The following is a 23,080-nucleotide window of genomic DNA, read 5'->3' on the forward strand; positions in this document are numbered from 1 at the left end:
GGTTTGTTTGTTTGTTTGTTTGTTTGTTTTGCATTTTAGGTCATCTAATATGTAATAGTAATATCTCATTGTAATCTGCATTTCTCTAATGACTAATAATTTTGAGCATCTCTTCATGTGCTTATTTGCCAGCTCTATGTCTTTTTCGGACTTCCCAGGTGGCTCAGTGGTAAAGACTCTGCCTACCAATGCAAAAGATCTGGGTTCAATCTCTGGGTCGGGAAGATCCCCTGGAGGAGGAAATGGCAACCCACTCCAGTATCCTTGCCTGGAAAATCCCATGGACAAAGGAGCCTGGGTTCTATAGTCCAGAGGGTCGCAAAGAGTCAGACATGACGGAGCACACAGCACACATGTCTTTCTTGGTGATGTGCTTACTCAAAACTTCTGCCTATTCTTTTGTTGGGTTGCTTGTCTGCTTATTAGTGGGTTTGAGAGTTCTTTAGGTATTCAGAATACAAATCCTTATCAGCTATGTGACTTTTAATTATTTTCTCCCAGTCTATGTCTTATATTTTCATCCTCTTAACCATATCTTTTGAAGAACAGAGGTTCTTAATTTTGATGAAGTACAATATATCTTCTTTTCCCTTTTTTTCAATTGCGCTTTTGATGCCGTATTTATGACAGCTTTCCTTCATCCAAGATCACAAATATTTCCTCCTATTTATCTGCCAGAGGGGAGAAAAAAGATATATTAGGTAGAAAACTGTGGAGGAACATTTTTAAAGTACTGAATATTTTATCAATTGAGGATATCTGTCAAAAGTTAAGGCGAAATAAAGACTTTTTTGAACATACAAAACCTGAAAGAATTCTTTACCAGAAGATCTGCACTGCAGGAAATGTTAAAGAAAGCCCTTCAGGCAAAAGGGATTATAATACTAGGTGGAAATTTGAATCTACACAAAGGAGTGATGAACACTGTGAATCACATATATATATAGGGGTATATATATGTATATATATAGAGGGGTGTGTATATATATGTGTGTGTGTGTGTGTATATGTATATATAGGGGTGTACTAGTTTTCCACTGTTGCTGTAGCAAATTACCACAAACTTGGTGACTTACTAGAAATGTATTCCTTTACAGTTATATATCAGAGGTCTGACACATGTCTCAGCTAAAATCAAGGCGTTGGCAGGACTGTGGTCCTTTTGAATCTGAGCAGAGCCCTGTGGCGCTCCTGGGCACAAAAACCTTTCCGTGTCCCACATTTCTTGATTGCAGGAAATGAGCTTCATTCAGCTTCTATGACCTTCCCTGAGTTCCAACAGTTGCAACAGTTGGGCAGGTTCAAATAGGTGCTAATCAGGGAAGGGAGGGGATGCAGAGACAGGGGAGAAACAGTCAAGAAACAATAGTGCAGCCTTGGGAGAGGGTCCTGGTTCCCCCTCAAGGGACATTCATAACAATATTTTTGAGCTGTTTTGCAGGTACTGAAACCCCCACCAGATGGGAGAAGTTAACTCTTTGCTACCCATGAGCATGCCGACCCCAGACAGGTTGGAACCAGAAGGCTGATGATGCTGACTCCCGCTTACCTCACCACCAACCAATCAGAAGAATGTCCATGAGCTGATCACACCCTCTTTGAACCATCATTATACAAGTCCTCACTACCCACTCCAGGTTGGTACATACAATTTTGGGAGCATTAGCCCACTGTGGCACCCTTTGCTTAGCAAAACAATAAAGCTATTCTTTTCTACTTCTTCCAAAACTCTGTCTCTGAGATGTAATTTGGTGTTGGACTGCAGAGGCTGGATTTGGGTTCACTTTTGGGGGCATCTAGGGAAGAATCCATTTCTTCACTGACTGTAGCAAGGGACTACCCTTAGCTCTTAGAGTTCTTGGTCCTTGCACATAACCCTCTGCATCTCAGTATCCTCACACAGCCATTTCTGTGACTCACTCTTTCATTTCCCTCCTTCACTTCTAAGACTCTTGTGAATATAATGAGCCCACCTAATAATCCAGGATAATTCCTCCATCTCAAGGTCCTTATCCTTAATCTCATCTATAAAGTCTCTTTTGTGCTATAGGGTAACATTCTTAAAGATTCTTGAAACTGGGACATGGACGTCTTTGGGGGGATTAATCATAGTGGTAAATTTGGAAGACTGTTTTCTTTTTATTTAAATAACTTTCAAAGATATTTGACTGTTTAAAGCTAAAATAAAAACAATATGTTTGGGGTTTATAACATGTAAAAGTCAGATATATGACAACAATAGCACATAATCCTGTAGGGGAGAAAAAGGAGTGTAATATAAGGTTCTAATACTATGAAGTGAAGTAAAGTTAGTCAGTTGTGTCCGACTCTTTGCAGTTCATGGGATTCTCCAGGCCAGAATACTGAAGTGGGTAGCCTTTCCCTTCTCCAGGGGATCTTCCCAACCCAGGGATTGAACCCAGGTCTCCCACACTGCAGGCACATTTTTTACCAGCTGAGCCACAAGGAAAGTCCTCTAATACTATATATGAAGCCATAAACTGAAAGTATTGAAGAGAGATTGAAACAAATTAAATGAGGTTTCCAATTTTACCTAATATGAGAAATGTACATCCTTGTGTATTTTTCCTTGTATTGTAAATGAGGGCTTAGGTTATCAGTGAAGGAAATTTTTAAGGTCAGAGAGCATGTACATATTCAGCTTCACTAGAAATACAAAGTCATTGTATTCATTTACAGATTTGTCAGCAATGAATGAGAATTCCTATTTTATCATGACCTTACTTGATGTTCTCAGATTGTTTAACTTTCATCAACTTCATAAGTAAGAATATGATATCTCATTTCATTTTACACATTAAGCATCTTTTCATACCTTCCACATTTTTATTTATTGCTTAGGTTTCTTCATCTATGAAAGCCCTATTGCTCCATTCTATTATTTGTTAGATTTATAGCCATTCTTTATATATCTGTATATCGACTCTCAGTCAGTTACATAGATTGTAAAACCCTTTGCTTAGTCTATGACTTGTTTTTCCATTTTGTTTAAGGGGTCTTTTTTGTATAGATTTTTATATCAGTGCAGTCAAAATTATTGATATTTTCTTTGAAGGATTGAATTTATTTTTATGTGTTGCTGAAGAAACTTACATTTTCTTTTGAAAGTTTCACAAGTCTTCTTCTCACATTTAAGCCTTTAATTTACCTGAAATTCATTTTTGTTTAAAGATCAAACTGGTATTTTGTTTCGATTTGTCCCAGTTGCCCCAGTATCAGTCCAGTTTCTTGCTTTTGCTTTATAATTCTGCCCCTGCTATATGTCAAATTTCCATAATTTCTTGAGTTTCTAAATGTTTACCATATTCAATCTGTTTATCTATCTCTGATGATTAGCACACTGGTTTATTTTACTATAGCTTTGTAATAAGTCTTAATATTCAGTACGGCAAATCTCACCTCCTGTTCTTCAGGAGATTTGGAGATATTCTATAAAATTTATTCATTGCAGATAGAATTTATTATCTTTATTGTAATTTTCTTTGATTGTAAATGAGCACTAATTTGATTAAAAAGCATATGTCAGTTTTCACCACACCTAGAAAAATGTCTAAATCCCTTAACCCTAATTCACAAAACCCTCTGTGGTCTGTCCCCTATACATTCCATCATTTGCCTTTAATCTTTCATATGAATTTTAGAATTGGGTTGTCAAGTTCCAAGTAAATTCATGTTTAGCTGTGTTTAAAATTGCATCACATTTGTAGATTTCATCTATTCTGCAATGCCATAGATTGTAAGACACATCATTATTTTATGTGTCACTAAGAAAGAAAAATTGCTTCCCATTAAACTATGACATAATGCTTTCTTATCACTTAGACTTTTTGTTTTATACTTACTGAAAAAGCTCCCTTAGACTTATTTAGATACACACTTTTATCACATTTTTTTTCTTGTGGGCCCACAAAAATGAAAATGTAAGTGAAATAAATTGGTTAAGATATCCTTAAAACTTATTGACATTCAGAATCTGGCTTTTCTGAATCAATATAAAACTTCAATATCTCTTTTTTTTCACACAATAATAGCCTCTGTGCCATCAAGGACATTAGTAATGCAGCATTTATTATAAGGAAAGTCCATCCACTTCTGTCTCTGAAATATTCTTGCCAACCACAGTACCCAAACATAATTCAGCTTCACGTACTTGTGAAATATCTCCCCTTTCTTGGGTCGTTGACTGTTCTTGGCAGGAAAATATGCAATCTCAGTCATTCTTATAATAAAAGAGACTTGCTTCCTTGATATCAAATATATGCCTCCTGCTTTGTTTCTCTATCTTCCTGCATTTACAATAAATTTTCATTTTAATGCTAAATAATAATATTACCATTTTAGGACTTTTTAAACAGCCATTCAACTCAACACATGCAGTCCCAAAATGCACATAACTCAACTGAAGTGACAAGAATATGAACAGCTATGATGAAAAGTTTATTCATATTCAGACAATGACAGCTACATCGTAGTCTATCCTGGGTACAAGGTATAAGAAATCACTCATTGTAAGCTACATCCCAATCTTAGAGATGCTTTAAAAAGTATGTTTATGATTGATGAACTATGGTATTTATTATAGTAGAATTGTCACCTTAAAATAAATAGAATTACAGAATTCTTAAATATCATAAGTGGAGATTTAATATAGATCTTCTTTGTGTATTTTAATAATGTTTAGTATTTTCTGATAATGTTTTTGCTATTATAAATGCTATATTGTAGTCAATTACATTTTATAGTTGATTATTGGGTTTAGGAATATTACTTTTGTTTTATATATTGATTTTATATTCAGTAATCCTGCTAAACTTTCTTACTGACTCTATAGATTTCCTTAGATTTTTCTACCCAGACAAATAATGTTGTCTACAAAAAATAGCAGCATTTCTCTCCTTTGGCAGTCTATACTTCCTAATTACTTTCCCTTTCTGTTTTCATTGGTTAGGACACTAATACAATTTGGAATAGATGTGGTTATAATGAGCATATTTGTCTTGTTTAAAAGTTAAGGCTTCTTAAATTTCACCACTAAACAAGAAGTTTGCTCTAGGTTTTTCAAGTTAAGGCCATTCCCTTATATTACTGGCTTGCTATGAATTTTAATCTTGAATCAGTGTTAAATTTTATCATAGGCCTTTTCTACTAACAGGGACATATATTAATAGTTCTTCTAATTCACTCTGTTAATGTGAATCCTGTTGATAAAATTTTCTGATTTCGGACAATCCTTGCAATCCTGGCATAAAGCCTACATGGTTGTAATGTATTACTTCTTTATGTAGGATGTCATTTAAGTTGCTATTATTTTATTTAGAATCTTTGAATCCACAATTCAATGTAAGATTAGTCTTATACCTCATAAAATAAAGTATGTAGCTGTCTCTCTTTTTTCTAGTCTCTGATACAGCTTGTATAAAATGAGCTTGGGGGATTTCATAAAACTTAACCTGTAAAACTTGGAGAAGGAAATGGCAACCCATTCCAGTATTCTTGCCTGGAGAATCCCATGGACAGAGGAGCCTGGCAGCCTACAGTCAATGGGGTTCCAAGAGTTGGACACGACTTAGCGACTAAACCACCACCACCACCTGCAGAACTGTCTTAACCTGGGACTTTGGTGGAGGTATATTTTATTACCAATTAAATTGGTTAATAGTCTGCTCAAGTTTTCTATCTCTTCTTGGATCAACTTTGTGTGTGTGTGTGTGTGTGTGTATAGTATATATAAATATATATTATAATTACCCCACCCTTTTTTTTTTTTAGCTGCACTGTGCAGCATTTGGGATCTTAGTTCCCTGACCAGGGATCAAACCTCTACCCCCTGCATTGGGAGCACGGAGTCTTAACTACTAGACCCCTTAATTGCACATTTTATATGTTCTTTAATTTAATGGCATAAATTTGTTAACAGTATTCTCTGACTATTTTTGCATTTCTACATTAACTTAATAAGAAATACTTTTTATTCCTAATTTCATTTCACTCATTTTTTTCTTGATCAGTCTTCTTAGAGATTTGTCTTTAATTTGTAAAAACAGTTTCATAAGTGTTTTGCATAAACATATTGTCTGTTTTCTTTCCCCTGGGAATTACTTCTGTAAGTTTTCAGTATCTTTATTGCTGCCTTCTAATTTAAAAATTAATGCTTGGTCAATAATTTAAAATTTCATAAGTAACTGATGTGTTGAATGTAGCAAATGATCTATTTGCTTATTTATTATTCCTTTTAAAAATATGATCTTACAGTACAGAATGTTTTACCACTTGCTATTATCTGGTATGAATATGCATTTTTTCCAAGTAAAGATATCTTACTTAGAGCGAGGAAAGTATTAACCTTAATGATATCAATTTAAACCTAAACAAAATTAATGAATTTGCTAAGTGCTATTTTTGGCTACAGACATTAGCCTGCAATTTGCCATGTACATTATATTCAGGATGAATCTTGCACTTGCACTGCATGTAAATATTTAATTCTGTCATTTTAACTTGCGGGCATGTGTATTAAGAAACTTCCTTTTTCTTGGCTTGGCTTAATAACAGCTCACATTTTGCCCTTAAATATATTGGTTTTGATTTTAATCAATTTTGTCTATAATGTCACTACATTTTTCAAAATATTTGGATTTCTCTTTTTTTTTGGTTTTGGAGCCCCAGTATACCCTCCATGTACACAGCTTCCTGAGAGCAATGGCCTCAGGTCTCCCTGTTTATGAATCTCAAACCTCCAGCACAATGCCTGGACCATGACAGAAGATGACATTATCAATAACCACCACTCACTGAGCAAGTGCTGTATTCCAGGAAACATTGTGCCAAATGTTTTGTATGCCTTATCAAAATTTGTTGAGGTAAGAATTACTTTGTAAAAGTCAGGCCTTCTTAAATCAAAACCACAATGAGATATCACCTCATACCCATTACGATCGTCACCATAAAAAAAAAGGCAGAAAATAACAAGTATTCGTGAAGATGTGGTGAAATTGAAACCCTTGTGCATTGTTGGTAGGAATGTAAAATGCTGCAACTACTAGGGAAAACAGCAGGGAGGTTCCTCAAAAAAATTAAAAATAAAACTACCAAAAAATAAATAAATAAATAATAAAAATAAAACTACCATATGATCTAGTAATCCCACTTTTGGGTATATATCTGACATAAGCAGTGTCTTGAAAAGATATTTGCACACTTGTTCTCATTGCAATGTTACTCATAATAGCCAAGAGGTGGGAGCAACCCAAGTGTCCACAGACAGATGAATGGATAAACAAAATATGGTGTGTACATACAGCGGAATATTATGCAGCCACTTAAAAAAATCCTGTTACATGCTGCAACATGGATAAACCTTGAAGACATTATACTAAGGGAAATAAACTGGTCATGAAAGGACAAGTACTGTATGATTTCACTAACATATCTAAAGTAGTCAAATTCTTAAAAACAGAAAGCAGAATGGTGGATGCCAGGGACTGAGGGGAGGAGTAAGAGGGGTATTATTGTTCAATGGACACAGAATTTCAGATTTCCAAGATGCACAAGTTCTGGAGACCTGTTGCATATAGCTTACATGAGAAAACTGTTTTTAAAAATGGTTATAATGGTCAGTTTTATGTAATGTTCTCTTTTATACCACAATTAAATTTTTTTAAATGTTTTAGATCAGGCTTTCTTACTTTAAGGATGAAGAAACTAAGATTCAGAAGGTTTTGTGGTTCATCCAAGGTCAAAGAACCAACTTCAAAGCACAGAGCAAGAGTGTTCAAGCCACAGAATCCTTTCACTTACTTTAAATTTTGGTTTTATTTTCCTTAGAATCTAACAGAATTCAATACATACTAAAAATATCCTCTTGTAGATCTTTTAAAGGGGAAAGTAAACCTTTTCATGCTTATTTTTAGTCAACATGACCTTATGATTTGTCTTCCTGAAAAGGTTCACTTCTGGACAAAGCAAAATATGAATGCTTCCAGAGTCAACATTCACTTTCAAATAAAGTGATAAAAGGGTTTCCCAGGTGGTGCGTTAGATCCCTGGGTTGGGAAGATTCCCTGGAAGAGGAAATATCCACTTCAATATTCTTGCCTGGAGACTCCCATGGAAAGAAGAGCCTGGCAGGCTACAGTCCACAGCGTCACAGAGTCAGACACAACCGAAGCAACTTAGCACACACATGTGATAAGATAAAAATAAGTGGATGAGACCATTTAAAATCTTCAAGTATCTTGTATGGGGATTTTTTTTTTTTTTCAAATTGAGATGTAATTGACATATAACATTATACTGTTTTGAACTGTAAAACATAATGATTTGATATTTGTAGATTGTGCAAAATGGCCAGCAGGATTAGTCTAATAACCAGGGTGATATTTTGAAAAAGAAAATTTAATAAACTGATTTACATAGAATGTGTGAGATGTGCCAAGGAAATCAAAATGTGTTCCTCTACCAGGATTTCCATTTCATCGAGTTTCTTTTAACCTGTCCCCACTGACTGTAAAGAATTGCTGCTTTGTTCTTGCCTCAGTGAACTTTTCTAAATCATTATCCTCCTTCCACCCTCAGGATCTCAGTAACTATGCTTTTCTAAACAGTCTTAACTCTAGTGTGAGAGAGAAAGGGAAAAACTCAATTGGTATTGTAGTAGGTTGACTGATGTTCACCAAAACATACCTCATCCTCATCCTTGGAATTTGTAAATATCACATAATTTGGAAAAAGTACCTTTGCAGATGTGATTAAATCAAGGGTTTTCAAATGAAACAACAACCCTGATTATCAGGGTGGGCCCTAAATGCCACCACATATTTCCTTATATGTGGAACAGAACTCAGGAGGGATCTTACACCTAAGTCCCCACCTCATATAGCAATTTTGGCTTGGAGACAAGGACTTGTGTGTGAGCTACATGTGTGGGGACTCGGAAGTGCACAGGGATGGGGGAGAAGGCTGCCTAGATCTACAATCTTTAAATAGGGAACGTAGAGGCCCTCGTCTGAGTCCCTGAACTTTTGAAATTATGCTAAGGGTGAGCTAGCACAAGACTTAAAGTCTACTATTTGAGTGTGCACAAGAGCAAGTGCTCCTGATCCAGTGAGATCAGAAAACTATTCATTGCTACCTAAATTCCTTAGATCACAAAAACCATATTTAATTGAAGATGAGTTAGTGAACTATGGGCTTCACAGGTGGCTCAGTGGTAAAGAATCCACCTACCAATGCAAGAGACACAGGAGATGTGGGTTCTATCCCTGGGTTGGGAAGATCCCCTGGAGAAGGAAAAGGCAACCCACTCCAGTATTCTTGCCCAGAAAACTCCATGGACAGAGGAGCCTGGTGGGCTACAGTCCACGGGGTCGCAAAAGAGTCAGACACAACTGAGCATGCATGCACAACTCAACAGCTAGTGAGCTATAACTATTTACTGAGAGTGGAGGATTGTGTAATGGAGTTTCCTTGACCAAGACAGCAGAGCATTTTAGAGAGGAGGCTAATAACTTTTCAATGTTAAACTAAATGTGGTTACATTCATTCTCCTTTAAAGAAAAAAAATGTAATAAATCTCTCTGAATATCAGTCCCAAGTTCCATGCTTATAATTTATGGTAACATCTAATCAACTCCTAAGTAGCATACATCATTGTCAGATTATATTTTCTCACTTCAGCGCCTACATTTTTTGGCTGTCCATCCAGCCTGATACACATGAGTCTTTATTTTCCATCAGGGTATACCCAGGAACATTCATCTGTAATGTATCATTTGTTCATGTCTTATACTTAAATTTATTTGAGATGAGTAAGCATCTTGCTTGTGCTGTCATTAGGGAGACTATATGTTCCCATAGCCATGTGTAGGAGTATTTTTATTCTTTTATGAGTTCAAAAAAGGGCATCTCCCCAAAAGCCTTATTTGCATGTCCAAGTACAATAAAAAAGCAAACCAATAACTGCAGTCCTAGCCATGCCAAATATCTATTTTATTTCACTTATTTCCAATGTTAAATGTATGGTCTAAAGAAAAGAAAACAAAGAAGAAACTGATTTTATTATACAGCTAGGCACTCTATACAATTTGGTGCTTGAGAAGACTATAACTGCACAGTCTGAACCTAATAGCCACTTAAGTCTAATCAAACCACAGATCTTCCTTGACTTACAAAGGACTTATGTCCTGGCAAACCCACTGTAAGCAGAAAATATACCAAGTCAGAAAAGCACTTAATACACCTAACCTAAACATCTGCAAGAAGATCAAACCAATAAATCCTAAAGGAAATCAGTCCTGAATATTCATTGGAAGGACTGAGGCAGGAGGAGAAGGGGATGACAGAGGATGAGACGGTTGGATGGTATCACCAACTCAATGGACATGAGTTTGAGCAAGCTCTGGGAGATGGTGATGGACACGAGATGGTGTGCTACAGTCCATGGGGTCGCAAAGAGTTGGACACAATGGAACGACTGAACTGAAACATCATAGTTTAGCCTAACCTACCTTAAACATGCTCAGGACAGTTACATTAGCCTTCAGTAGGGCAAAATCATCTCACACAAAACCTATTTTACATTCAAGTGCTGAATATCTCATGTAATTTACTGAATACTGTACTGAAAGTGAAAAATAGAATGGTTGTATGGGTGCAGAATGGTTATAAGTGTATTGGTTCTTTCCTTTTTTTAAACATAAGTTTTATCTCTATCTATTATATCTATCTGACTAGCTGCCCCAGGTCTTAGTTGTAGCATGTAGGATCTTCTAGTTGTGTCATGAGAGGTCTTAGTTGTAGCATGTGGGATCTAGTTCACTGACCAGGGATTGCATCCAGGCCCCCTGTATTGGGAGCACAGAGTCTTAGCCACTGGACCACCAGGGAAGACCCTCTATTGGTTCTTTACCTTCGTGATCATGTAATTGACTAGGAGCTGTGGCTTGCCTCTGCTGCCCAACATCATGGGAGATTTTGTTGTTCAGTTGCTAAGTTGTGTCCAACTCTTTGCGACCCCGTGGACTGCAGGTGGCCAGGTTTACCTATCTATCTTCTGGAGTTTGCTCAAATTCATGCCCATTGACTTGGAGATGCTATTTAACCATCTCATCCTCTGCCACCCACCTTTATCACTTTTTTTTTTTTGCCACTTCACCTTTTGCTTTCAGTCCTTCCCAGCATAAGGCTCTTTTTCAGTGAGTCACCTCCCTGCATCAGGTAGCTAAAGCTTTAGGAGTTTCAGCTTAAGCATCATTTCTCCCAGTGAATAATCAGGGTTGATTTCCTTTAGGATTGACTGGTTTGATCTCCTTGCTGTCCAAGGGACTCTCAAGAGTCTTCTCCAGCACCATGGCTTGAAAGCATCAATTCTGTGCTCAGCCTTCTGTATGATCCAACCCTTACATCTGTACATGACTACTGTAAAAACCATAGCTTTGACTAGATGGACTTTTGTTGGCAAAGTGAGGTCTCTGTTTTTTAATATGCTGTCTAGGTTTGTCATAGCTTTCCTTCCAAGGAGCGTCTTTTTATTTCATGGCTGCAGTCACCTTCCGGACTGATTTTGGAGCCCAAGAAAATCAAGTCTGTCACTGTTTCCTTTGTTTCCCCATCTATTTGCCATGAAGTGATGGGACTGGATGCCATGATCTTAGTTTTGTGAATGTTGCATTTTATGCCAGCTTCTTCACTTTCTTCTTTCACCTCATCAAGAGGTTCTTTAGTTCCTCTTCATTTTTTTGCCATTAGAGTGGTATAATCTGCATATCTGAGGTTATTGATATTTCTCCTGGCAATCTTGAATCCAGCTTGTGCTTCATCCAGCCTGGCATTTCACGTGGTGTACTCTGCATATGAAAAAGTGAAAAGAAAGTGAAAGTCGCTCAATCATGTCCAACTATTTGTGACCTCATGGAATTCTCCAGGCCAGAATATTGGAGTGGGTAGCCTTTCCCTTCTCCAGGGGATCTTCCCAACCCGGGAATCGAACCAGGGTCTCCTGCATTGCAGGCAGATTCTTTACCAACTGAGCTACCAGGGGATCATATAAGTTAATATGAGTTATATGAGTTAATATGCAAATAAGCAGGGTGACAATATACAGCCTTGTTGTACTCCTTTCCTAATTTTGGTTTTAACTGTAGCTTCTTGACCCACATACAAGTTTCTCAGGAGACAGGTAAGATGGTCTGGTACTCCCATCTAAGAATTTTCAGTTTGTTAAGATCCACATGATCCACACAGTCAAAGCCTTTTCAAATAGGTTATTGTCAACGAAGTGGAAATAGATGTTTTTCTGGAATTCCCTTGTTTTCTCTATGATCCAATGAATGTTGGCAATTTAATCTCTGGTTCCTTTGCCTTGGAAGAGATCAAAATTCAAAGTACAGTTTCTACTGAATGCCTATCACTTTCACACCATTGTAAAGTTGAAAACTTGTTAAGTTGAACCGTTGCAAGTTAGGGACTATCTTTTTTTACACTCTGTACTGATATAGCAGACCTCAAAATAAAATTATTTCCCTTCTATGCAATCAAGAAAAGAGGAACTAAGTGTTAATGTTGAGAAGTGTTTACTGTTCTTTGATTTAATAATTGATTTTATCTTCGATGCTACTTATAAACATATGTGATTTTCCCAAAGTAAAGGTCCATTTAAATACAAAATAATAAAAAGTGTTTTTCCTATAACACACAAGAAGTTGTTTTTAAAAACTAGAGGCCCATTCCCTTGAGGATTCTTCAAAGGAGATTTTTCTTATTCTTTTTGTCATTTTCCCCTTTCAAAACATTTATTCTTTACCCTTTAAAAAGAATTTATGCATCTGCTGTTTTGAAAATATTTCAAGGTCTTCTTGGGAATTCACATATTATGCTCTCAAATCTTGAAATAGCTAGAATTCTGGAATATTTACCAGATTTGCTTACTTCTGAAGCTCATAAAGTCTTTACTTTCTTCAATTTTTGCATGTTTTCAGTTCTTTTGTTCCTGGGTTTCTGAGCATTATAGTCCTTTTTAAATTTAATTAGTTAGTTTGTTTGGTTTGGGCTGTGCTGGGTCTTTGTTGCTGCCCAGGCTTTTCTCTAGTTGTGGCGAGCCAGGGCTACTCCTCACTGCAGTGCACAGGCTATGTGCACTGTGGTGCCATCTCTTGTTTCAGAGCACAGGATCTAGGCGTGCAGGCTTCAGCAGTTGTGGTGCACGAGCTTAGTTGCTCCCTGGCATGTGGAATCTTCCTGGACTAGGGATCGACCCCATGTCCCCCACACTGGCAGGCAGATTCTTATTCACTGCGCCACCAGGGAAGTCCTGAGCATTATAGTCTTAAACCATCACTTTCCTTGCTCAGTATATCAGATGGTTATGTCATCAAGTTAGAGTCATGTCTAAGAAATCCCTTCTATATTAAGTCCTGGCTTAAGCTTTTCATGTGATGAGGCTAAGGTTCCTTTGGCCTCATTAAAAGCCCAGAAGGCTGTGGGGTGGCGGCAGACGTTGGTACAAGAGGTATCTTCCGTTAGTGCGCTTTACTGTCATTCAGGTCCTGTAAAATGTTAAAACTTCTAAAGCTCCAAACATGATTGTTGTTTATTGATCTAATTTAGTGAGATTAAATGTTTCCAAAGGAGTTTGCTCAAGAATATGCAAACCTATGTCTGTGGGATATCTGCTGTTGATTAGTATCCCTTGTGTGGCTCTACAATGGTTTATTCAATCAAATTCCTATTGACAGCCATATGGGTTGCTCCCAAACTTGTGTTTGTTCCACTAAACTCAATAAATAATTTTGTGTAAATGTTTTTTAAAATCTATACAGATGTGACTCACATTTGATTCTTAGAAGTGGGATTACTGGGTCAATCTATAAATGCATTGGCATTTTTGTTATATATTACTCACCCCTGCCCATCCCTCATCCCCTGACCCCCCACCAACACATATACTTTTTTTTCAAGTTTCTACTGGAGTATTGTTGCTTTACAATGTTGTGTTAGTCTCTGCTGAACAGCAAAGTGAATCAGCTATATGTGTACGTTTATCCACTCTTTTTTAGATTTCCTTCCCATTTAGGTCACCACAAAGCATTGAGTAGAGTTCCCTGTGCTATACAGTAGGTTCTCATTAGTTATCTATTTTATATACAGTATCAATAGTGCATATATGTCACCCACTCACTCTCCATCCCCCCATCTCCCACTAGCACATATACATTTTTTAAATGACTTAAGACCCACATACAACTCTTGTGTGTGGTTTCTGTGTAGTGTTCTTCCCTGCTCCATAGTGATCCTGGAGCACTGTAGCCGCTCAGTGGTGTAACATTAGAGTCTTCTGGGAAGGACAGGCAAGCATGACCCCCCAGTGTGATGTAGACAACACTTGTCCTCACTTCTTTTCTGTTGCTCTCTGCCTCTGTCAACATCTGTTATGGACTGAATACTTGCGTCCCCCTAAAATTCAAATGTTGAAACCAAGCCCCCATGTGGGGGTATTAGGCTGTGGGTCTTTGGGAGGTGATCAGGTCCTAAGGTTAGAGCTTTCGTGCATGAGACCAATGCCCTTACAAAAGAGACCCCATACATTTATGTAATGAAATGTTACTCAGCCATTAAAAAGAATGAGATAATGCCATTTGCAGCTACATGGATGGACCTAGAGATTGTCATACTAAGTGAAGTAAGTCAGAGAAGGAGAAATATTGTATGACATACCTTATATGTGGAATCTAAAAAGAAATGATACAAATGAACTTACTTACAAAACAGAAAGGGACTTACAGACTTAGAAAATGAACTTATGGTTGCCTGTACACACTGCTATATTTAAAATGGATAACCAACAAGGACCTACTGTATAGCACATGGAATTCTGCTCAATGTTATGTGGCAGCCTGGATGGGAGGGGGGTTTGTGGGAGAATGGATACATGTATATGTATGGCTGAGTCCCTTTCAGCTGTTCACCTGAAACTATGACAACATTGTTAATTAGCTATGTTCCAATACAAAATACGTTTTTTTTTTAAAAAAAGGATAGAGAGAGACCCCAGAGAGCTCCCCACTCCCACCCCTACTATGTGAAGATAAAATGAAAAAATGGCCATTGGCAACCTGGAGAAGGGCAAACTTGACCTTGTTGGTGCCCTGATCTTGGATTTATAGCCCCTAGAACTCTGAAGAAAACAATGTTTGCTGTTTGTAAGCCACTCAGCCTATGATACTGGTTTGGCCAAAAGTCTATTTACAGAAAAACCCAAACAAACCTTTTGGCCAACCCAATACTTTGTTATAGCAGCCTCAGCAGACTAAGACAGTGTCATTCTCTTCAAGGCCTTTGTGAGACACCAATGCTCCCCTCCCCTGGTCCCACCCAGGGCACCCTGGCAATGTTTCATCCATCCCTGCCCTCTCTCTGGTAACTCAGAATGACCCTCTGACTTTGTCAGAAAGCATCTCTTACTTTCCCAACTGACACCTTGTGTGAAGATTTAGAAATAATTCACAACATCATGTATTACTGCTTTACTCAAAGGACCAACCCTACTGGTGGGCCTAGTGACGGTCACCGCTCTATAGGGAGCCTTTGCTCCTGCTCCACATCTCCACTTGACGACGAGGTGCTGAGTGCTTTCCTCCCAGTCCCCTTCAACCACGTGACAACGCAAAGGATGCATTGCTTGTTTCTGCTGAATACATTCCTGGATTATTAAGTCTGATCATAGAAATATGGCCTGGTGCCTGGTGAAAGAGTAGTTTCCATGCTCGTTTTTTAATAAACTAGCCACAATCCTACCACAAAACTATGTTTTAGGGAGTTGACCTTATTAAGAGCTTAGATTTGATAACTGATGAATCAGCAAGGAGATAAATTCATTCCTTTTTCTTTGCTTTCTCCCTCTTCCTCTTGCTTCCACCAGCCAAGAAAATCCTAACATACAGATGATAGAGATTTGGGTGTCATGCACATACTGATCAAGCAAATATTGCACTCAGAGGTGGCCAGCTTGATAACACACCCTTGTATTGACTCTGTTCTTCTCTGCTTCACTTCCCCAAAGAGGTAACAGCATATACAACTTCTGCCTCAGGCTTTGCTTTCCAGGGAAATCAATTTAAGACATAAAAGGAAAAAAGGAGTAACAGGAGTTATAGTGTAGCTAAAATCTCTGATTCTAATTGAGAAGGGCTCATAAGAAGAAAGGAATCAGACTTTGGTGAGCAATGACTCAGAGAAGGATATAGCTTGGGAAGGTCCATTGGGCTGGGAGCATCACGAATTCTTGTGTGTTAAAAACTGAAGTTGAAAGAAAACATTTTACATGGCAAAAAGTTATGGATATTGTTCAAGAAATAAAAGAAACAGAAAAAGTATTTGCAAATTATATTGGAAAAGCTCTTTACAATTGAGAAAAAAAAAAACAACAGTAGGAAAATAGGTAAAAGATCAGAAGGTTCCTATGAAAAGAAAAGCAAAGAATCTTAAACATATGAAAAAGTGCTCAACTTCACCATAATAAGAGAAATGCAAGTTACAACTACACTGAAACACCATGTCTTGTTTATCAGATTGGCAAACATTCAAAATTGAAAATGCACTCTGTTGGTGAGCTTGTGGGGAAATAGGCACTCTTATTCATTGCTGGTGGGAGTGCAAAATGTTACAGCCCCTATGAAGGGGAATTTGGCAATATCTAGCAAAAATGTAAATGCATTTACAGTTTGACCCAGCAATCTCACTTCTGAGAATTAAATGTAAATTACACATGAACAGACTTGAAAGAACACGCACAATGTTATTTGCTGAGCATTATTTGTACAAACAAAAGTTTGGGAGCAACCCACATGTCCATCAATAGGTAACTGACTGAGTAAACCATTGTATAGCCACACAAGGGATACTATGCAGTTATTAAAGCAAAAAAAGAATAAGAAAGATCTCTGTATTAGTTTATTGTGATTGCCTTAATAAATGATCACAAGCTTGGTGGCTTAAAGTAATAGAAATGTATTGTCTCATAATTCTGGAAGCTAGAAGTCCAAAATTAAGGTGTCAATAGGGTTGGTTCCTTCTGGAGGTTCTGCAGGAGAATTCATCCCATGCTTCTTTCCTAGTTTCTGGTCACTGACCACAATCTTGGGTGTTCCTTGACTTGTAGCCATCTCACTCTAATCTCTGCCTCAGCATTCACATGAGCTTCTTCTCTGTGTTTCAAATTTCCCTCTCCTTTCTCTTTTATCTACACTCATGACTGAATTTAGGGCTCTCATCTTAAGATCTTGGCCTTAATTCTATCTCCAAAGACCAGTATTCCAAATAAAAACACATTCTAAGGCTTCAGGTGGACATAGTTTTTGGGAGACACAATTCAGCCCACTACAATCTCCATGTAATGATATGAATTTCTAGAACATGTCTAGCTAAAGAAGCAAAGGGGCGAGCAATGTTCATAGTATGCTATATTTTAATGTGAGAAAGGAGGAGATATAAGAATACACACGCACATATGTATATACACGTGTATATATTTTCAAACAGTGACACTGGGATAACAAGCCAGAAACTAATCACAATGGTTAACTTTGTGGGTGGGGAGGGAGGTGACAAGACAGGAATAGAAGGGAGACTTACGAATACACCTTTGAGTATATAAGTGTTGTTTTGGTTTTTGAAACATGAATGTTCTACCTATACAAAAATAAAATTTAATATTTTTAAAACCCTAAAGCAGAAAACAAATTTGAGCAAATGAACCTAACTTTTTATCAGGTAATATTACTACACAGAGAAAATCATTATTTGATGTGACATTATAATACTGAAATCTGTATCCCTTCATTGGGACATATTCTGAGATTAAAAAAAACTATAACAAATACTTAACTTCATTCCATATTTTCTTAGTAGTAACATTAGTGTCAATGTTTAAAACCCATTTTATGTATATATTGTGAAGTGAAGTCGCTCAGTCGTGTCCGACTCTTTGCGACCCCATGGACAGTAGCCTACCAGGCTCCGCCGTCCATAGGATTTTCCAGGCAAGAATACTGGAGTGGGCTGCCATTTCATTCTCCAGGGGATCTTCCCAACCCAGGGATCGAGCCCAGGTCTCCTGCATTGCAGACAGACGCTTTACCATCTGAGCCACCAGGGAAGCCCATGTATATTGTAAGAGACAGCAAATAAATAATTATGTTACTATTATTAGAAACCAATATGTTCAATGTAAGAGAAAAGAGATACAAGTAAAACTTCTTTTAACTTTTTTCCAGCTCTATTGAGATATAATTGACACATAACATTGTGTAAGTTTAAGGTGTACTACATGATAATTTGATATATGTCTATTGCAAAATAATTACCACAATAAAGGTAGTTAACACATCCATCACCTCACATAATTACCTTTTGAGTCTGTGCGTGTGTGTGTGTGTGTGTGTGGTGAGCACTTAAATTTAAGATATATTCTCTTAACAACTTTTATGTATATAATACAGTATTGTTAACGATAGTCACCATGCTGTACAGTAGATCCCCAGAATTTTTTCATCCTATAACTGGAAGTTTGTACCTTTTGACCAACATCTCCCATTTCTCTAATCCCTCTACCCTCTGGCAGCCACCAATCCACTCCTTGCTTCTCTGGGACTGGCTTTTTTAGATTCCACATATAAGTGAGATCATACAGTATTTGTCTTTCTCTATCTGATATATTTCACTTAGCATAATATCTTCAAAGTCTTTCCATGTTACTGCAATTAGCAGGATTTCCTTCTTATGACTAAATAATATTCCATTTTATATTTCAGGAGTAGAAAAATAGTCCCAGACATAAGGGAAAGCTCTTCATTTATGCAAAACATCTGTTAATAAATGGAGAAGAATTGATAACATTAGAACAATCACTATTTTTCTACCTTCACTGAAATAATAGATTCAGACAAAAATCATTGAAATCATTACATCTCTGTTACCTCATGGAGAACTGGATAGTCCCATGGTATCACAGATAACTTGCTAGATAAGATTTTCTTTTAATGTTAACTTAATAATGGAGAGATGTAGAATATAGGAAAAACTGTGAAAGGCTTTGGAATGGACCAAAGATTCCATTCTTCAAAGGAAAAGTAAATGTCATACAGGTCATCTGATTCTACTGGGTCTCTAGGTCTTACTTTCATTGTCTTTGAGCTATTTTATGACTCTTTAAATTGTAGAATACTGAGAATACTACAGATGATTCTTGTCTACAAAAGTGGAACTTGTCTTTTAGAAATACAGTTGGCTGTTTCCCTATGGATACTGACCAATTTACAGCCTGTATATGTGTCTGCTCTTCGGATTTTCCTTTGAACCAGCTGTAGCATCTTACTGGTTCCCTCATTAAAGAATAAGTTAAATAAAATCTTTAAACATGTTCATTTAATATTTGTCTGAGAGTCCTGAGTTTACCCTTGTCAAAAATCAAAATATTTCTGGTGTTTAAAAAAGTAAATATAAAAAAATTGTCCTTTAATAAGCAAGAATCATTCTAACTCAGCAAATAAAGTTAGCATCATTAATAATGGACACATTAAAAAATAGGCTTTTTGAAGTGACATATATGAAGCATATAACATCACCTCTATAGTGTGCTTTAAAAGAATATTTAACCTAAATCTAATCAAGCCTTTAAATCTAACTTTCGTTTATAAATCAACCGTGGGAAAAAAAACATTTTAAAGGCTCTAACAGAGAAATAATGATACAAAGTCAGAAAGTGAGACATTATACGAAACATTTGATCATTCTCTTCCAAAAGTCAGTGCCATGAAATTTGGGGCAAAAGGTCTAAATTTAAAAAGACTGAAGAGTGGCTTTTCTGGTGGCTCAGTGGTAAATAATTTGCCTGCAATGCAGGAGATGCAGGCAGAAGATGCGCGTTCAATTCCTGGGTGGAGAAGATTCCCTGGAGTAGGAAATGACAACTCCTTCCAGTATTCTTGCCTGGCAAAAAAATCCATGGGGTTGGAAGAGAGTCTGGGCAATTAAACAACAAGTGTATATATGTGGGTGAAAAAGACTGAAAAGACATGATTACAATGATCCTTTACTGGATTCTAACTCTAAAAAAAGTGATCAATTGGGGGTACTAGTAAAGGAAATGAGTATTTTGTGATCATAAGAATTACTTCTTTTCTTAGTATTATGATGATGCTTATGTGAAAGAAAGGTATCTATTTGGAGAAGGATGCTAAAGTTTTTATAAGTGAAATATCATGGTAACCATACTCTACAAAAGTTTAGAAATGAAGCAAATAAGGCAAAACGTTTAATTGCAACTTCAATTTCCTCTTCTTTCTATTTTGCTGCTGTAGAGGAAGAAAAACAAATTTCTTTCCTCCTATCTAGGTTCTTGACTGAGATATCCCCTGCTATTAACACAGATTAGCAGGAGAAAAACAAAGAGAAGTTTGATAATATGTATACCTCCTGCACAGATGGGAGATACCCAGGAAAATTGAGTTCCTCCTTGAAGTAGCCCAAGCTACCACCTTAAATAGTATCTCCAGCTAAAGAGAAAGGAAGATGTTGTGGAGGAAGGGTAGGGCAGTTACCAGGCAAAGCACAGTAAACAAGGGAATGACTGTTAGGCAGATTTAAATCTCTGATTTCCCCGTTGACAAGAGTTTCTAAAGATTTAGTCATCCTCTTCTAAGTAAACAGGGGGAAACACCCTTACAAATGGGAATTTCCTTTATAAATATAAAAGTCTCTACAAAAGGCAACTTCTGCTGGATTTTCAGAGCTTCTCTTGTGTCTGCTCTTCTTCAAAAATAACCAGCTCAAGATAATCCTTATACTAAAGGAGGATGTTTCTGGGGTGGCAGATTCTGCTCTCCTTCATTGTATGTTTGAAGTATATCATAATAAAAGTGAGAATAAAAGAAATCCCTTTGTGTGGAGGCAACATGGTTGAAAACATTCATGAGTTGGGAAGATAGCCTCAGTCATGTTTGTTTTCCAATTTTATGATGGGATGTTAATAAAATTAATGGTGATCAATTTATAATGATATAATTGTCTGTGTTCCATTTCATTAGTAATTTTTAAGTGCTAATCCCCTTTAGCAGGAACCTGGCAACAGGAGTAGTAATTATGGGTGGTCTATTAATCACGTGTACTGTTAAAGAGCGTGTCTGCTATGACGAGTGCATTTTCTTGGCAAAACTCTATTAGTCTTTGCCCTGCTTCATTCTGTATTCCAAGGCCAAATTTGCCTGTTACTCCAGGTGTTTCTTGACTTTCTACTTTTGCATTCCAGTCCCCTATAATGAAAAATACATCTTTTTTGGGTGTTAGTTCTAAAAGGTCTTGTAGGTTTTCATAAAACCGTTCAACTTCAACCTCTTCAGTGTTACTTGTTGGGGCATAGACTTGGATTACTGTGATATTGATTGGTTTGCCTTGGAAATGAACAGAGATCATTCTGTCGTTTTTAAGATTGCATCCAAGTACTGCATTTCAGACACTTTTGTTGACCATGATGGCTACTCCATTTCTTCTAAGGGATTCCTGCCCACAGTAGTAGATATAATGGTCATCTGAGTTAAATTCACCCATTCCAGTCCATTTCAGTTCGCTGATTCCTAGAACGTCGACATTCACTCTTGCCATCTCCTGTTTGACCACTTCCAGTTTGCCTTGATTCATGGACCTGACATTCCAAGTTCCTATGCAATATTGCTCTTTACAGCATCGGACCTTGCTTCTATCACCAGTCATATCCATAGCTGGGTATTGTTTTTGCTTTGGCTCCATCCCTTCATTCTTTCTGGAGTTATTTCTCCACTGATCTCCAATAGCATACTGGGCACCTACTGATCTGGGGAGTTCCTCTTTCAGTATCCTATCATTTTGCCTTTTCATACGGTTCATGGGGTTCTCAAGGCAAGAATACTGAAGTGGTTTGCCACTCCCTTCTCCAGTGGACCACATTCTGTCAGAAGTGAGAAATAGTGGAAGTGAGAAATAGATTTAAGGGCCTAGAACTGATAGAGTGCCTGATGAACTATGGAATGAGGTTCGTGACATTGTACAGGAGACAGGGATCAAGACTATCCCCATGGAAAAGAAATGCAAAAAAAGCCAAATGGCTGTCTGGGGAGGCCTTACAAATAGCTGTGAAAAGAAGAGAAGTGAAAAGCAAAGGAGAAAAGGAAAGATATAAGCATCTGAATGCAGAGTTCCAAAGAACAGCAAGGAGAGATAAGAAAGCCTTCCTCAGTGATCAATGCAAAGAAATAGAGGAAAACAACAGAATGGGAAAGACTAGAGATCTCTTCAAGAAAATTAGAGATACCAGGGGAACATTTCATGCAAAGAATGGGCTCGATAAAGCACAGAAATGGTATGGACCTAACAGAAGTGGAAGATATTAAGAAGAGGTGGCAAGAATACACAGAAGAACTGTACAAAAAAAGATCTTCACAACCCAGATAATCACGATGGTATGATCACTGACCTAGAGCCAGACATCCTGGAATGTGAAGTCAGGTGGGCCTTAGAAAGCATCACTACGAACAAAGCTAGTGGAGGTGATGGAATTCCAGTTGAGCTATTTCAAATCCTGAAAGATGATGCTGTGAAAGTGCTCCACTCAATATGCCAGCAAATTTGGAAAACTCAGCAGTGGCCACAGGACTGGAAAAGGTCAGTTTTCATTCCAATCCCAAAGAAAGACAATGCCAAAGAATGCTCAAACTACCACACAATTGCACTCATCTCACACGCTAGTAAAGTAATGCTCAAAATTCTCCAAGCCAGGCTTCAGCAATACCTGAACCATAAACTTCCTGATGTTCAAGCTGGTTTTAGAAAAGGCAGAGGAACCAGAGATCAAATTGCCAACATCCACTGGATCATGGAAAAAGCAAGAGAGTTCCAGAAAAATATCTATTTCTGCTTTATTGACTATGCCAAAGCCTCTGCTTTATTGACTATGCCAAAGCCTTTGACTGTGGATCACAGTAAACCGTGGAAAATTCTGAAAGAGATGGGAATACCAGACCACATGACTTGCCTC

General features: G+C 37.4%; 1 long non-coding RNA gene across 1 annotated transcript in view; it reads right to left on the reverse strand.

Annotated features, from left to right (window-relative positions):
• Positions 1-465: 465 nt before the first annotated feature.
• The window catches only part of LOC147340227 (uncharacterized), a 50,815-nt gene continuing 28,200 nt past the window's right edge, over positions 466-23,080 (reverse strand). Inside the window, exon 5 of the long non-coding RNA XR_015158461.1 lies at positions 466-671. This is a non-coding gene — a long non-coding RNA (uncharacterized LOC147340227). The remainder of the gene's footprint in view (positions 672-23,080) is intronic.

The sequence above is a fragment of the Bos grunniens genome, chromosome X (assembly GCF_055505025.1).
Source record: "Bos grunniens cultivar Pamir isolate PY7600 chromosome X, Bosgru_T2T1.0, whole genome shotgun sequence".
Lineage (NCBI taxonomy): Eukaryota > Metazoa > Chordata > Mammalia > Artiodactyla > Bovidae > Bos > Bos grunniens.